Source organism: Euprymna scolopes, chromosome 44 (genome assembly GCF_053919585.1).
Source record: "Euprymna scolopes isolate OS-2025 chromosome 44, ASM5391958v1, whole genome shotgun sequence".
NCBI lineage: Eukaryota > Metazoa > Mollusca > Cephalopoda > Sepiida > Sepiolidae > Euprymna > Euprymna scolopes.
The window spans coordinates 10,023,575-10,039,370 of record NC_136525.1 but is presented as its reverse complement, the minus strand read 5'-3'; the positions used below and the strand labels follow the sequence as shown (position 1 = coordinate 10,039,370).

The 15,796-nt window shown below is 35.9% G+C and overlaps 1 protein-coding gene and 1 pseudogene across 2 annotated transcripts in view; both read left to right on the top strand.

The window, feature by feature from the left end:
* Positions 1-3,043: 3,043 nt before the first annotated feature.
* LOC145268687 (uncharacterized) overlaps positions 3,044-15,796 on the top strand; it is a 55,999-nt gene continuing 43,246 nt past the window's right edge. Inside the window, exon 1 of one of the 2 annotated variants that reach the window (XM_080124198.1) lies at positions 3,044-3,740. The gene's annotated coding sequence lies outside the window, so the exon portion shown is untranslated. Of the gene's footprint in view, positions 3,891-15,796 lie in introns of both variants that reach the window. The other variant, XM_080124197.1, reaches the window with a different exon arrangement.
* Positions 13,896-14,012, top strand: LOC145268871 (5S ribosomal RNA; annotated as a pseudogene).

The following is a 15,796-nucleotide window of genomic DNA, read 5'->3' as shown; positions in this document are numbered from 1 at the left end:
ACACTCTTTAAACCTTATCCTCGAGTGGTCTCTTGACCTTGATAAGTGATGATGCCTATGTAAAGAGAAAAAAAAATGGTTCAATTGTACTTTAAACAGAAACATGCATTTAAAACACGCCCCCGCCTTATCAAAGAACCAACTGTTAATTTTATGAAATTATTTGTGGTTTCATTTGAAGTTTAAAATGCAAAAGTCAAGTATCATGGTTCAATTGTGCTGTAAACAGACATTCATTTAAAACGCGCCCCTGTCATATCAAAGAACCAACTGTTAATTTTATGAAATTATTTTTACATAATCACTTGAATTAAAGTTAAACGCACAAAAGTCAAGTATCATGGTTCAATTGTGCTCTAAGCAGAAACATTCATTTCAAACATGCCTCTTTTTTTATAAGAGAATCTACAATTGATTTTATAGGGTAGGCCTTTCTGCTTGTGCGGTGATAAAATTTATCAAATCTACTTGTGATGTTCGGTTGTAGAAGAGTGTTAACTTTGGTTCAAATTGGACTTCCTTTAATCGGATGTTTTCAATTTTCTATTTTCGATACTTATCGGATGCATCTCGATACAGAACCTACACAAGACACATCAATTAGCATCATGAAATTAAAAAAAAAAAATCAGCCAAGCCGTTTTTGAGTCTATAGGGAACGAACTCGCACACAAAGTTCCTTTTATATAACAGTAGAAAGATATTTTTTTTTTTTCACGCAGGAATCACTTATTAAGGCCCGAAGGCCACTCGAGGATAAGGGTTAATGGGTATACATTAGTCATTGTGATTATAGCATAGTAAACATAAATACTGGGAATTTTGTAAATTGGATTACTTAGGGGGACGGTTCATCAAGAATTTGTTTACATTGGACTTGAAGACAATCAGATTGTAGTCAGCTGGAAAGCGGGCAATCAGAAGATAGTTCCACAGGCGTGCACTTCTAAGAAAGAAGCTTTGTTCATGGAATTTCCGTTTAAAAAACGACCCTGGTGTCTAACTCTGTCCCGTGGGGAGGCATTGTAAAGAGGTACATTTAGGTCTAGGCACAGACAAGGACTGCGGGAAATTATTGATAATGGTTTTGCTAGTCGAGTGTTTTTTTTTTTTTTGTGAAAGTTTCGCTAGCGGTGGGGGACCATATATTGAAGCTCAGACGAGCACTTGCCATGAAAATAACGATAAAGCAGAGACAGGGCTCGCAACGTCTCTTCTGTGGGAAAGAGGTTGCAGGGAAAAGAAATATATATATATATATACTAGCAGGGCGATCCGACGTTACCCGAGATCGAATTATGATCAGCGAATGTTTCCAACTCCCATATTTTTATTGTCATTTAAATCGATAAAATCATCCATTTTTCAATCAAATCGATTGATTGCTCTGATTGAGAAATTGTCTCTGTGCACCGGGAGGAAGTTTTGTTTTTTTGTTTTTTTTTTTTACATAGGAATAACCACTATCAAGGCCAAGAGACTACTCGAGGATAAGGGTAAAAGAGAGTACAGTAGTCAATTGGACAATATAGTAATCGTTAGTAATGGAAATTCAGTAAATTTGTTAACTTAAGTGGACCAGCTCATCAAGAACTTGTTTACGTTAGACTTGAAGACAACCATATTGTAGTCAGCTGGAAAGCAGGAACACGTAAGACAATACCACAGGCGTGCAGTTCTAAGAAAGAAGCTTTGCTCATGGATAAAGAGTGGGGGGAATTATTGATAGTGTTTTCAGCTAGACAGGTGTTTCATGTGAAAGTTTGGCGAGGGGGGTAACCATAGATTGAAGCTCAGTCGAGCACTTGCCATGAAAATAACGATAAAGCAGACACAAACTCGCAACATCTCTTCTGTGAGATAGAGGTTGCAGGGAAGAGAAAAGGACATCTCCTATGAGGCTACGAAGTCTATTCTGAACTCTATAAAGGCAAGAAGTTTTACACGCCTCCCCGCAGTGACTTTGTGGACTGAGTCACTTAACATTTGCTTTTTCAACTTTAATGTATCATGCTTCAATTGTGCTTTAAACAGAAACATTCATTTTGAACACAACCTACTGTTGATTTTATATGTCAGACCTTTCTTCTTGTGTGGTAATACAACTTCTCAAATTCACTTGTGATGTTAGGCTGTATAAGACGTTAACTTTGGTCAAAATCACGTGTTCCTTCTTTCATTGATTAGTTCTATTATCGATGCATCAGAAGATATTCAGATATAAAACTTATCTGCTTTATCATTATCTTCATGGCAAGTGCTCGTCTGAGCTTCAATCTATGGTCCCACCTCGTCAAACTGCCTAGCCGAAAACACTATCAATAATCCCCCCCACCACTTTATCTGTACCTAAACCTAAACATAGATTCCATGAACAAAGCTTCTTTCTTAGAACTGCACGCCTGTAGAACTCTCTTCCGTTTGCCTGCTTTCCAGCTGACTACAATATGGTCGTCTTCAAGTCCAACATAAACAAATTGTTGATGAGCTGTCCCCTTAAGTAATCTAATTTACCAAATTTTCATTATTAACGATTACTACAATATTGTCTCATTGACTACTGTAATCTCATTAACCCTTATCCTCGAGTGGCCTCCGGGTCTTGATAAGTGGTGACTTCTACGTAAAAAGGGGGGGGGGGGATACTTTGCGATACAATCAGTACAATTTAAACTGCGTGCTACGTATATAATCCCACACCGAGAAAAGTGAAAGTAGGATTGAAAAGACAGCGCTCCAGAGGAGGAGGATTCTGACCCTGCAAAAGATGCCTGTGCAAATGCCGTCGGCATTCCCTGACAGAGGCACCTCAGGCGATTAGCAATAAGCTAATTTTTTTTTTCAAAGAGTGGAGGCAAGGCCTGGGAAGGCGAACTCGCCCACACAAAGTAATGCCGGTCGTTAGTCCCGCTTTCCAACTTCCCCAACCGGGGAAAAATGATTCATTCGGAGTAATGTTGTATGCGTCTCCCATTTCGTAATAAAAAGATTTTTTTTTTTTTTTTTTTTCTGTCTTTATTGTTTTCTTTCTTTCTTTCTTCTGTTCTTTTCCTTTCTTTCCTTTTTTCTGTCATTTCTTTATCTTTTCTTTTCCCTTTCATTATTTTTTTTCTTTATTTTTCTTTCTTTATTTTTGTTTCTTTATTTTTTCTTTCTTTTTTCTTTCTTTCTTTTTTCTTTCTTTCTTTTTTCTTTCTTTATTATTTTTCTTTATTTTCCTTTTTCTTTCATTTTTTTTCTCCTTTTTTCTTTATTTTTTTTCTTTCTTTATTTTTTCTTTTTCTTTCTTTTGTCTTTCCTTTTGCCTTTCTTTTCTTTTTTCCTTTCTTTCCTTTTCCGTTTCATTATTTTTTTCTTTTCTTTCTTATTTTTGTTTTTTTTCTTTCTTCATTTTTCTCTTTGTCTTTATTTCTTTTTTTTCCTTCTTTTTCTATTTATTTTCTTTTTCTTTGGTTTCTTTCTTTTTTCTTTCCTCGTCTTTCTTTCTCTTTCCTCGTCTTTCTTTCTTTCTCTTTCCTCGTCTTTCTTTCTTTCTTTCTTTTTCCTTGTCTTTCTTTTTTTTCCTCTTATTTCTTTTTTTCTTTTTTAAATTGTTAACCTCTCCCAAGATTTTTTTCCCCCCTCACAAGTCACAACTCAACAAAGGCACGCCCACACGCGCGCACCCTCCTGCACATGGCGTGCTTTCGACATTTCTGCATCGCAACTAAGTAGACTGAAGACAAACTAATAATAACCCAGTAAGTATCTTAACTTGATGTACTTTTTCTTTTCTTTTTAACTTACATCGACGACACATCAGTTGCGTTTGTGCCTAAAGGAAATTACAAGGATATTTCTTTTTATTAGTAAAACTTTTTTTTTACTTTCTTTAAGGAATTTCTAAGTTTGTAAGTATTTTTTTTATTTGACATTTTTTTCCCCCCTCTCGTTTGCAATTACAATATTTTCATCTTTGTTTGTTTCTTTTTCATCGATAGTCAATAACATCGAAGTTTTATTTTAAACGTCAAAAATTCCTGGATTGTATTTTTGGTATTATTATACAAACACCGTGACAGCGAATTAGTAAAATCTTTTACGTAGTATTCTGTTACGTTTCGGTGTGCTGAACACGAATCTGAAAACTGGGTTAGGGTTAGGGTACATTTTTTTCTACTAATTCGCTGTCACGGTATTTGTATAAATTTACCGTATTTTTTGGTGAGGGAGGGGGCTTAAGTGATTTTTCCATTTATTTGGTATTTATAAAGAATGCGGGGTTCTAATGCAGAATTCACCCGAATTAATATCAATATATGGGTTTGTATTACTGTACACATAGATTCGAAAAAGTTGTCAAAAAACAAATATATAACAAATAAATGTTATCAAAGGCAAGATAAATTACTTTTCTACCAAACTAGATATAATTTTCGTGTTTTTATTCAATTTAACATGTTTATTCAGCTCAAAAAGCATGCAGTGTTTACCGATGTATTGGAAAATTCAACATGGCGGCCGACTCTCTCTTTAACACGGTAAGTTCGGGAAAAGGTGTTAAACTAGACAAAATACTATTAAAAACCCACCGAATATATGTCAAGTTATGTCACGGTAATATATATTGAGCAAATTTCTAACAGTATTTTCTCTAGTTTATTATTTATTACACCTTTTTCCGAACTTACCGTGTTAAAGACAGAGTCGGCCGCCATTTAAAATTTTCCAATACATCGGTAAACACTGTATGCTTTTCGAGCTGAATAAACATGTTAAATTGAATAAAAACACGAAAATTATATCCAGTTTGGTAGAAAAGTAATTTATCTTGCCTTTGATAACATTTATTTGTTATATATTTGTTTTTTGACAACTTTTTCGAATCTATGTGTACAGCAATACAAACCCCTATTTTTTTTATTTTTTTTTTTTTTGTAGTATTTTCGGTACTACGGCAATCTATAAACTCGCAAGTTCCACGAAGTTACTCGGGTGTGCCCGGCAGATGACGGGAAGAACCGGAAACTGTCGACAAGTAGTTTTTTTTTTTCCTAGATATAAAGACATTTTTCCAATGAATTTTCGGCACTTGTACAGTTTAATCAATACATTAAAAAATGAAAATATCGAAAAAAAAGTTTATATTTGTACGTATCCGTTTTGAACGGAAGATCTCAGAAAAAAAAATCCACTTAATTTGATCGAGTAGTTTTTTTGTTTTTTTTTTACAGCGGAAAAACACGTTTTTATGACAGCACGTTGAAGGCAGAAATCTTGGATTTTTAAAAAAAATTTTTGGAGTTTAAAACCGCCACGGGGAGATAACTCCAATCAAAGCGCCGACACTCCTTCCCCATCTTTAATACTAGCTTTTCTTCCTAAAAATCGAACGTTTTGCGGGTTTGTATTACTGTACACATAGATTCGAAAAAGTTGTCAAAAAACAAATATATAACAAATAAATGTTATCAAAGGCACGATAAGTTACTTTTCTATCTAACTGGATATATTTTCTAGTGTTTTTATTTAATGTAACATGTTTATTCAGCTCGAAAAACATACTGTGTTTACCGATGTATTGGAAAATTCAAAATGGCGCCCGACTCTCTCGTTAACACGGTAAGTTTGGGAGAAAGTGCTATAAATATAAAGCAAAATACTGTTAGAAACTCGCTCAATATATGTTACCGTGACATCGGTTGACATATATTCGGTATCTAGTTTATTATTTATAACACCTTTTTCCAAACTTACCGTGTTAAAAAGAGAGTCGGGCGCCATCTTGAATTTTCCAATACATGTTTACCGATGTATTGGAAAATTTAAAATGGCGCTCGACTCTCTCTTTGACACGGTAACTCTGGGAAAAGGAGTTATAAATAAAAAAACTATACAAAATACCGTTAGAAACTCGCTCAATATATGTTATCCTGACATAGGCTGACATATACTCGGTGGATTTTTGACAGCATTTTGCAAATTTGTTTTTATTTTTAACTCCTTTTCCAAAAGTTACCGTTTTAAAGAGAGAGTCGGGTGCCATTTTAAATTTTCCAATACATCGATAAACACTGTATTTTTTTCGAGCTGAATAAACATGTTACATTATATAAAAACACTAGAAAATTAACTTATCTTGCCTTTGATAACATTTATTTTTTATATATTTGTTTTGTTTTGTTTTTTTTTGTTTTGTTTTTTTTTGACAACTATTTCAAATTTATGCGTACAATAATACAAACCCAAAATTTCATATTCCAAAAATTGCGTAAATTGGTCAGACTTGTTTTTTGTATAGAAAAACTTTGGTAAAGTTGCAGTATCTTTCCACCCTCAAAAAATCCTATAAAAATACAAAACATGTTTTTGGTGAAAACGAAAATAACGTTTAAAATTCCAGGTTGATTGGGTGGTTGTTTTTGTTTTTGGAACTCTTGCCACTCTGGGTCAGAGTGGACCTGGGAGCAATGATAATTAAAGGGTGGCTCCACAATCCCCAAAGCCCGTAAGCCTCACCATCGGATATAGTTTAAGGTCATATCCAGGACCCAAAATTCCAGGAAACAAGTAGTTTCCAAGATATGAATAAATTATAGTTTCAAAAAGTGGGGGGGGGGTCACTTTTCTATATTAATTTAAAGTAAAATGAGCACCCACTTAATGGCCACATATTGGGAGGTTGTTTATTTGGTACTTGTGGACTGGTATACCAACAAGAAATCTACCTTAAAAAACTTGTTTTCAGAGGGTTTTGAGGTGTGCTGAAAACGAATATCGCATTTAAATTTCCCGTAAATAAGTAGTTTTCCAGATATCAAGCAATGTAATTCTTTGTTATAAGTGGTAGCCATTCGAGTACATGCAAGCGCGCATATTTTTACGTGCGGCAAAAATATGCGCGCTTGCACATACAAAAATGGCCACCGCTTATAACATTAAAAATTACACTGCTAAATATCTATAGGTACGTGCAAAATAAATAGTCGATGCTCAAAATGTATAAACATTTTGACCCCTCCTTTTACTTAAAAATTCACTAAAAATCAGGAAATTAACCAATTTTAATGAAATTTTCAGTATTTATCAAATAACGATCATGGAAACCTTTACTACAGTTATGGTTTTCAGTAGTAAAAAAAAAAATTAATGAATTTATTTTTGCTTTTTTTATGAAAATTAAACATCATAAATTGTAACAATAAACAAAAATAATAATTTTTCAAGAACAAATAAATAAAAAAATAGATAAATTAATAATGATAATGTCGTTCATCATATTCCGTCTGTGTTTGTTTACAATATCACGTCAGCTGATATTTTGGCGTGACGATGAATGCCCTGGAAAAGTCACTTCTGATTAATGCTTAGTTTTAAAATATTCAAATGAAGAAATGATTTGCTGCTATTTTAAATGGTACCCCTTCTTTTATCGTGAATTGAACTTGTTAATAAGAAAAAATTAAAATAAAATAGTGAAGTACGCCTGGGGTTGGACATGGGATCATTCGTTCTGTAGTTGTAATATTCTACCACTACAATTTGGGCCCAACTCTCTTTCTGATCTACATCAGTGATCTCTCAAAACACATACTTAAATCATTCGTTAACATCTATGCTGATGACACGACCATCTATGGCAACACATCAAAGGCCGTAAATGACCAAGTTCTCTCTGATTCTCTCTCCTCTAATCTTGAGCACGTGGGAAAATTGGGAAAGGAGTGGCTGGTTACTTTTAATGCATCTAAAACCAAGCTTCTATCTTTACATCATCAACGCTCTGATCCCTATCTGGCATCAATTGAAATGGATGGCTCTCGTCTTGGGGAGGCTCCATGTTTTGACAAGCTGTACAGGCTAATAAGTCTCCTGTGCGTCATGAGTAAGTTGCTAGAATCTGTGTTAAATACAAAAGTAATCAACCATCTCAACAAAAATAACCTTCTTAGTGACACTCAATATGGTTTCCGTTCTGCTAGATCTACAGCAGATGTGCTTACAGTTATATCGCATAGGATTAGCAAATCTCGCGATGGTGGCAATCTTTCTAGGGCAATTGCTCTTGACATATCTAAAGCCTTTGATAGGGTATGGCATAAAGGTTTACTTCATAAGATCGCTAGCTATGGTATAGCTGGAAAAGTCTTCTCAATTATTAAATCATTTCTTTCTGATAGGTTCATAAGAGTAGTAGTTGAGGGGCAAAAGTCAGAAACTCACAGTATTAATGCCGGTGTCCCTCAGGGGTCCATCCTGGGCCCAACTCTTTTCCTGATCTACATTAATGATCTTCCAAATCACATCCTTACATCATTTGTAGACATTTATGCTGACGACACTACCATTTATGGTAGCACATCTAAGACAGTAAACGACCAAGTTCTCTCCAATTCTCTCTCCTCTGATCTTGAGCACGTAGTACAATGGGGAAAGGAGTGGCTGGTTGCTTTTAATGCATCTAAAACCAAGCTTCTCTCTTTACATCATCAACATTCTGATCCACATCTGGCATCAATTGAAATGAATGGCTCTCGTCTTCAGAAGGCCTCAAGTTTTGACAAGCTTCTGGGCTTGACCATTACTCCTGATCTTAAATGGAACACGTACATCAAATCTGTTGCCAAGGCCGCTGGAAAAATGGTGGGATCTTTCTATCGATCCGGTAAATATCTCACTGCTGATGCTATTCTCTATCTATATAAGAGCCAGGTACGTCCAAGGATGGAATACTGTTGCCACATCTGGGCAGGAGCTGCTAGAAAGAACTTGTCCTGCTTTGATAGAGTTCAAAATAGACTTCGTAGCCTCGTAGGAGATGTCCTTTTCTCCTCCTTGCAACCTCTATCTCACAGAAGAGATGTTGCGATTTTGTCTCTGATATATCGTTATTTTCATGGAAAGTGTTCGACTGAGCTTCAATCTATGGTCCCCCCTCGCCAAACTTTCACAAGAAACACTCGTCTAGCTGTAAACACTATCAATAATTGCCCCCACTCTTTATCTGTGCCTAAACCTAAACGTAGATTCCATGAACAAAGCTTCTTTCTTAGAACTGCACGCCCGTGGAATTGTCTTCCGTTTTCCTGCTTTCCGGCTGACTACAATATGGTTGTGTTCAAGTCTAACGTAAATAAGTTCTTGATGAGCCGTTCCATATAAGTTATCAAATTTACCAAATTTTTATTACTAATGATTACTATATTGTCCAATTTCTACTGTACACTCTTTAACCCTTATCCTTGAGTGGCCTCTTGGCCTTGATAATGTGGTGATGCCTATGTAAAAAAAAAAAAAAAAGCTTCTGGGATTGACTTTTACTCCTGATCTGAAATGGAACACGTACATCAAATCTGTTGCCAAGATCACTGGAAAAATGCTGAGATCCTTCTACCGCTCCAGTAGATATCTCGCTGCTGATGCAATTTCCTACCTGGAGTACTGCTGCCATATCTGGGCAGGAGCTGCTAAAAACAGCCTATCCTGCCATCACAGAGTACGAAATAGACTTCGTAGCTTAGAGGGGGATGCCCTTTTCTTTTCCATGCAACCTCTCTCCCATCCCACAGAAGGAACGTCGCAAGCCTGTCATTATTTTATTGTTATTTCCATGGCGAGTGCTGAGCTCCAATCTCTGCCCCCCCCTCGCCAATCTTTCACGAAAAACACCCGTCTAACTGAAACCACTGTCAATAATTTTCCCCATTCTTTATCTGTGCCTAAACCAAAACGTAGATTCCATGAACAAAGCTTCTTTCTTAGAACTGCACACCTGTGGAACTCTCTACCGTTTGCCTGTTTCCCACCTGACTACAACTTGGATGTCTTCAAGTCCAACATAAACAAATTCCTGATAAACCGGCCCCTTAAGTAAGACACTTTATCAGATCTCCATTACTAACGATTACTACGATATTGTCCCATTGATTACTGTACACGCAATAACCCTTATCCCCGAGTGGCTTCCGCGCCTTAATAAGTGGTGACTTCCATGTTAAAAAAAAGAAAACAGCTATATCTCCAGATTATAATAAATCTGTTGTTTTTTTAATTTTTTTTTTGGGGGGGGGAGAATTGATTTGCTGAAATTTTATTATCTCCCTTAGCTGTAAATGTAAAATAATCCTCTGTAGAAATTGTTCTTTTTTTATCTATAATAGCGAAAAGCTATGTTTAAGTTCGGATTTTTTCGATTTTCGATGCTTATCAGATAAATTTCTGTACATAACATATCTAAGAACACTGCCAGACATCTAAATTAACTTTGTGTGAAATTTGCAAAAGATAGGCTCAACTGTTTCAAAACCTAAGGAAGGAACTCACACACACACAGTGACTTTTATATAGAGATTATATAGTAGAGATTAACAAGGGTTAGCTACCCATTCATCCTCCCCTCAAAAATGAAATGAGATTCTACTTTTTAGGCAATTACGTCTGAATACCCTAAAACCAAATTTTCTTATTTTGATCCATCATATTTCATATGTGCCTCATACTCCTCTCCTCCACTAAATAACTGCCAATTAAATAAATTCAATTACACAATTGTGCAACCAACCATGAAGGCGGAAGTTCTTGTCAGAAATTGTATTGCAAAAACGTGACTCGCACTTGTTCACTGTCTCCTTTCACACATCAAATATTTGAATCCTTCTGTCGCTCCAGAAGATATCTCACTGCTGATGCAATTCTCTATCTATATAAGAGCCAGGTACGTCCAAGGATGGAGCACTGTTGCCACATCTGAACAGGAGCTGCTAGAAAGGACTTATCGTGCCTTGGCAGAGTTCAAAACAGCCTCTTTCTCACAGAAGAGATGTTGCGAGTCTGACTCTGCTTCATCGCTATTTTCATGGCAAGTGCTCGTCTGAGCTCCAATCTATGCCCCCCTCCTTGCCAAACTTTCACGAGAAACACTTGTCTAGCTGAAAACACTGTCAATAATTCCCCACCACTCTTTATCTGTGTCTAAACCTAAACATATATTCCATGAACAAAGTTTCTTTCTTAGAACCACACATCTGGGGAACTCTTTTCCATTTGCCTGGTTTCCAGCTATAATATGGTCGTCTTCAAGTCCAACGTAAACAAGTTCTTGATGAGCCGTTCCCCTTAATTAATCCAATTTACCAAATTTGCACTACTAACGATCATTGTCCCATTGACGACTGTACGCTTATTAACCCTTATCCTCGAGTGGCCTCCAGGCCTTGATAAGTGATGACCCCTTTGTAAATGAAAGGAAAAAATAAGTATTAAATGATAAACGACAATTAAGAAGGGCGGCCCTTTTCTGGTTCAATACTAAAAGAAAGTACGATCTATAAAACTGATTCAAAACTGACTGTTTTCTGTTTTTCATTTTTTTTTTCCATTTTTTTCCCCCATTTTTTTTTTTTCATTTTTTTTTTTTCCGATTTTTTTTTTCCAATTTTTTTTCCATTTTTTTTTTTTTCCAATATTTTTTCTTTTTCCAATTTTTTGTTTTTCCAATTTTTTTTTGTTTCCATTTTTTTTTCCCAATTTTTTTTTTTTCCATTCCCCCCCAAGAAAAAGAATTATTTTGCATGTCTTTTTCTTATCGCCTCTCTTCACTCTCGGGGACTGGCCCAACAAGTACTGAAATCCTCAGGGTGGTCATTTATTACAAGTACCCCTCCTCCCCAAAGAAAAATACATTTCCACTAAAATGAGAAGAGTTGACATTTAAGAATGGTATCTTTGGAATGTCTTAATGTTAACATTGCTATAATGACATTACCTACCTATCCACCTACCTACATAGTCCAGGCTGTCACTTTCACACTGATACGACGAACATAATTGGCGTACTTGTGTTGTGACAGTAGCTCATCCAAGAAATGTTGGTTATCTTCAGTTGGGGTGCACAACTGAGTTATAATACTTGACCGTAGCCTTCAATTTTAGATAGAAAATATTTTCAGTACTAGATGCAGATTTTAGGTCCCACCGTAGCCATCGGAAATAGAAGGCCGTTGTGCTAAAGTCATGTGGTCATGCTGACGTCACAGAATAAGGTATTAGATGATAAACTGTAGCAGTTAACAAACGACTAGAAGCGGATCAATGCCCGGTGCCAAAGTGATTCGGCCACACTGACCAATCGGTTGGCAGGGCGTATTGATTTGAACTGTCCTCTTAAGGACTATTTTTAGCCCTTTGGGATCTCAGCTGCGATCGTCAGAGAGACGCCAGCAAGCGACCTATACAGACCTCTCTCACTCACCCCTCCCACTGCTACTTGTTGATGACTGCAGTCTGATGGCAGACGACACCTTCAAACAAACATTTACACTTTCTTTCTTTCTCTTCAGTCTGAGATACAATCTCGCCTTTTCTAAATAAACCCTTTATTATTGTTTTGTTAAAAGCAATGTCGTTTTGGCCTTGTGTTTATTTAAGTAATTATTAGGAGAGAAATGCACAACATTTCCCTTCTATAGAACGACTATTAGGAAAGGCGGTCATTTTCTGCTTCAATAATAAAATAAATTACCATCTTCCAAACTAATTCAAAAGTGACTGCTTTCTTTTTTCCAAAAGATAAAGAATTATTTTACATTTGAACATGAACAAAGCTTCTTTCTTAGAACTGCACGCCTGTGGAACTCTGTTCCGTCTGTCTGCTTCCCACCTGGCTACAACCTGGATGTCTTCAAGTCCAACGTTAACAAATTCCTAATGAACCACCCCCTTAAGTAAACACTTCATTAAATCTCCACACTAACGTACTGTACTTGCAATAACCCTTATCTCTGAGTGGCTTCCCGGCCTTGATAAGTGGTGACCACCTTGTAAAAAAAAAAATTTGAACACGAGCAGTTTAAAAGGAAAATTTAACGTCACAGAATATGGTATTAGGCAATAAACAACTATTACGAAGGATGTTAATTTTCTGCTTCAATTCTCAAAGAAATTGCAGAGGCATGGAAAAATGCGCGTATGAAAAGAAATATTCTTAAGATTTTATTAAACCTGGAAAAGGAAAGGACAAGAAATTCAACCTGGAAAAGTAAGGAACAAGATATTCTAGTAAAGTAAAAAATAAGAATTTTTTAGACTTAAAATATTGCAGCTAAAAATAAAATTTGAATATTGATGAATATTTTATTTATTATTTGCATATGTTGTTGTTTATTGTTGAGTTAGAAAGGGTGTCAGTCGCTGGATTGAACTTATTTCCCCCCTATTATTTGCATATATTTATGTAGTGAAAATTGTTTGAATAAAATTAATTCATTAGTTAGTTAGTAGATGGAATTAATAATTTTATAATTTACATAAAAATTAATAATTTTATTATATCATAATTAGGATCATTTAATTCTTTCTGACTCAACAATAAACAACAACATATGCAAATAATAAATAAAATATTTATCAATATTCAAATTTTATTTTTAGCTGCAATATTTTAAGTCTAAAAAAGAAAAAGTGTGAGAGACGCTGTCACTGAAGGAGGGGTCCACAGGCCGACAGGCCGCTTGCCCGCGCGCCCTCCGGGGCCCGGGTGACATGATCAAAGTGTAGTATCTGTTCCGACAGATACTGCAAGCTATGACTAGCTATGACTAGCAAAGACCAGATGTGGGGGAAACCCCACATGCTTGACCCTTAACCAGCTCCCATTTCCCTCCTCTCGGGAGCTGGTCCCCATTTTCCCTTCCCCCTCCCTGGACTCCTCACATTAAAAATTGGCCTTGTGCCTAATTTGCTCGGTGAGGGAGCAAATAAATACAACTGAAGGAGGGGTCCTTTGTCCGAGCGGAATTGACTTGTCAAGTGAATCTTGTGACACTATAGGCATTGCAGACACTGACAGGGATGGTCAGTCTTTTCATGCGGCCCTTGGCGTCAATACTGGTTTATATATTTATATTTACTATTTACATATATACGGTATAATCGCGTTGACACACCGGTTCTCGTCAGATCACCGAAGTTAAGCAACGTTGAGCCTGGTTAGTACCAGATGGGTGACCATTTGGGAATTCTAGGCTCTGTATGTGCTCTCCGCTTATTTCGGCATTTGTTTCCAGTCGCCCTGTACATACACGTCACTTGCCACTGGTATTTAACAATGTCGACTTAGGAGAAGTGTGGTTGGAGATTGCACTCCTGTCACAAAAATTTCATGCACAGGCACCCCTTTGTGGGTATCCATAGTCTGTCAAAGACTGAAGGAGATCCCATTTACTGGGACACCAACTGCTCCACTCTTTTTGTTTGGATGCAGCTGCCCCCACTTTTTTTTTTTTTATCTGCAAATTCTTGATTTGCTGTTGCTGATGCTTCTGATTTTTAGCGGCATTCGGGTCTGTTTTGAATGACTATCGCATTTAAAATTGTCGTCGGAAAATAGTTATTTACAAGTTAAAAAAAAAAAAATCAAGTCGATCCGGCCTAGAGCACCGCACTAACAACCTTTGTAAAAAGGAGACATAACCGTTCCATACTTTCACCTAACGATTTAATAATAATAAAAAGAAAAAGAAAAGACACTTTTCTAACTGTTACGGACTTTCACCTAACAATTTAATGGAGAAAAGACATTTTCTAACCACTCCATACTTTCACCTAACGATTTAATAATAATAAAAGAAAAGACACTTTTCTAACTGTTACGGACTTTCACCTAACAATTTAACGGAGAAAAGACACTTTTCCAACTGTTACGGACTTTCACCTAACAATTTAACGGAGAAAAGACACTTTTCCAACTGTTACGGACTTTCACCTAACAATTTAACGGAGAAAAGACACTTTTCCAACTGTTACGGACTTTCACCTAACAATTTAACGGAGAAAAGACACTTTTCCAACTGTTACGGACTTTCACCTAACAATTTAACGGAGAAAAGACACTTTTCCAACTGTTACGGACTTTCACCTAACAATTTAACGGAGAAAAGACACTTTTCCAACTGTTACGGACTTTCACCTAACAATTTAACGGAGAAAAGACACTTTTCCAACTGTTACGGACTTTCACCTAACAATTTAACGGAGAAAAGACACTTTTCCAACTGTTACGGACTTTCACCTAACAATTTTACGGAGAAAAGACACTTTTCCAACTGTTACGGACTTTCACCTAACAATTTAACGGAGAAAAGACACTTTTCCAACTGTTACGGACTTTCACCTAACAATTTAACGGAGAAAAGACACTTTTCCAACTGTTACGGACTTTCACCTAACAGTTGATTGAAAAAGATAAGATATCCCAGAATCTGTTAATTTGGAAGCCTGTCCAAAACATAATTATTTTCATGTATTATTTTCTTTTGTTTAATTATGTTTTCTCCTTTTAACTATTTGTTTTGTTTTTGTTTCAGATTTTTTACCTAATTAATAAAGCGTTTTCAACGTACTAGTAATAATTAATAAAGCGTTTTCAACGTAATAGTAATAATTAATAAAGCGTTTTCAACGTACTAGTAATAATTAATAAAGCGTATTCAACGTACTAGTAATAATTAATAAAGCGTATTCAACGTACTAGTAATAATTAATAAAGCGTATTCAACGTACTAGTAATAATTAATAAAGCGTAGTTGTTTTCGTGCAAAGAAAGTTTTTATTCTTATTTTAGATGTGGAGTGGTGGCATTTTTATTTCTTGCTTTGTTTTAGGGATGGTTGGTCGTTTTTGTTTTATGGCATATCAACTCTTTCAGGTTATTTAATGCCAAATCCAGTGATTTTGAAGAAAAGTTTTTTTAATAGAGTATATTTGTTTTTTAAGTCGGCTTCTATTTAACCCATAGTTGGGACCCTAACAGATACTACCA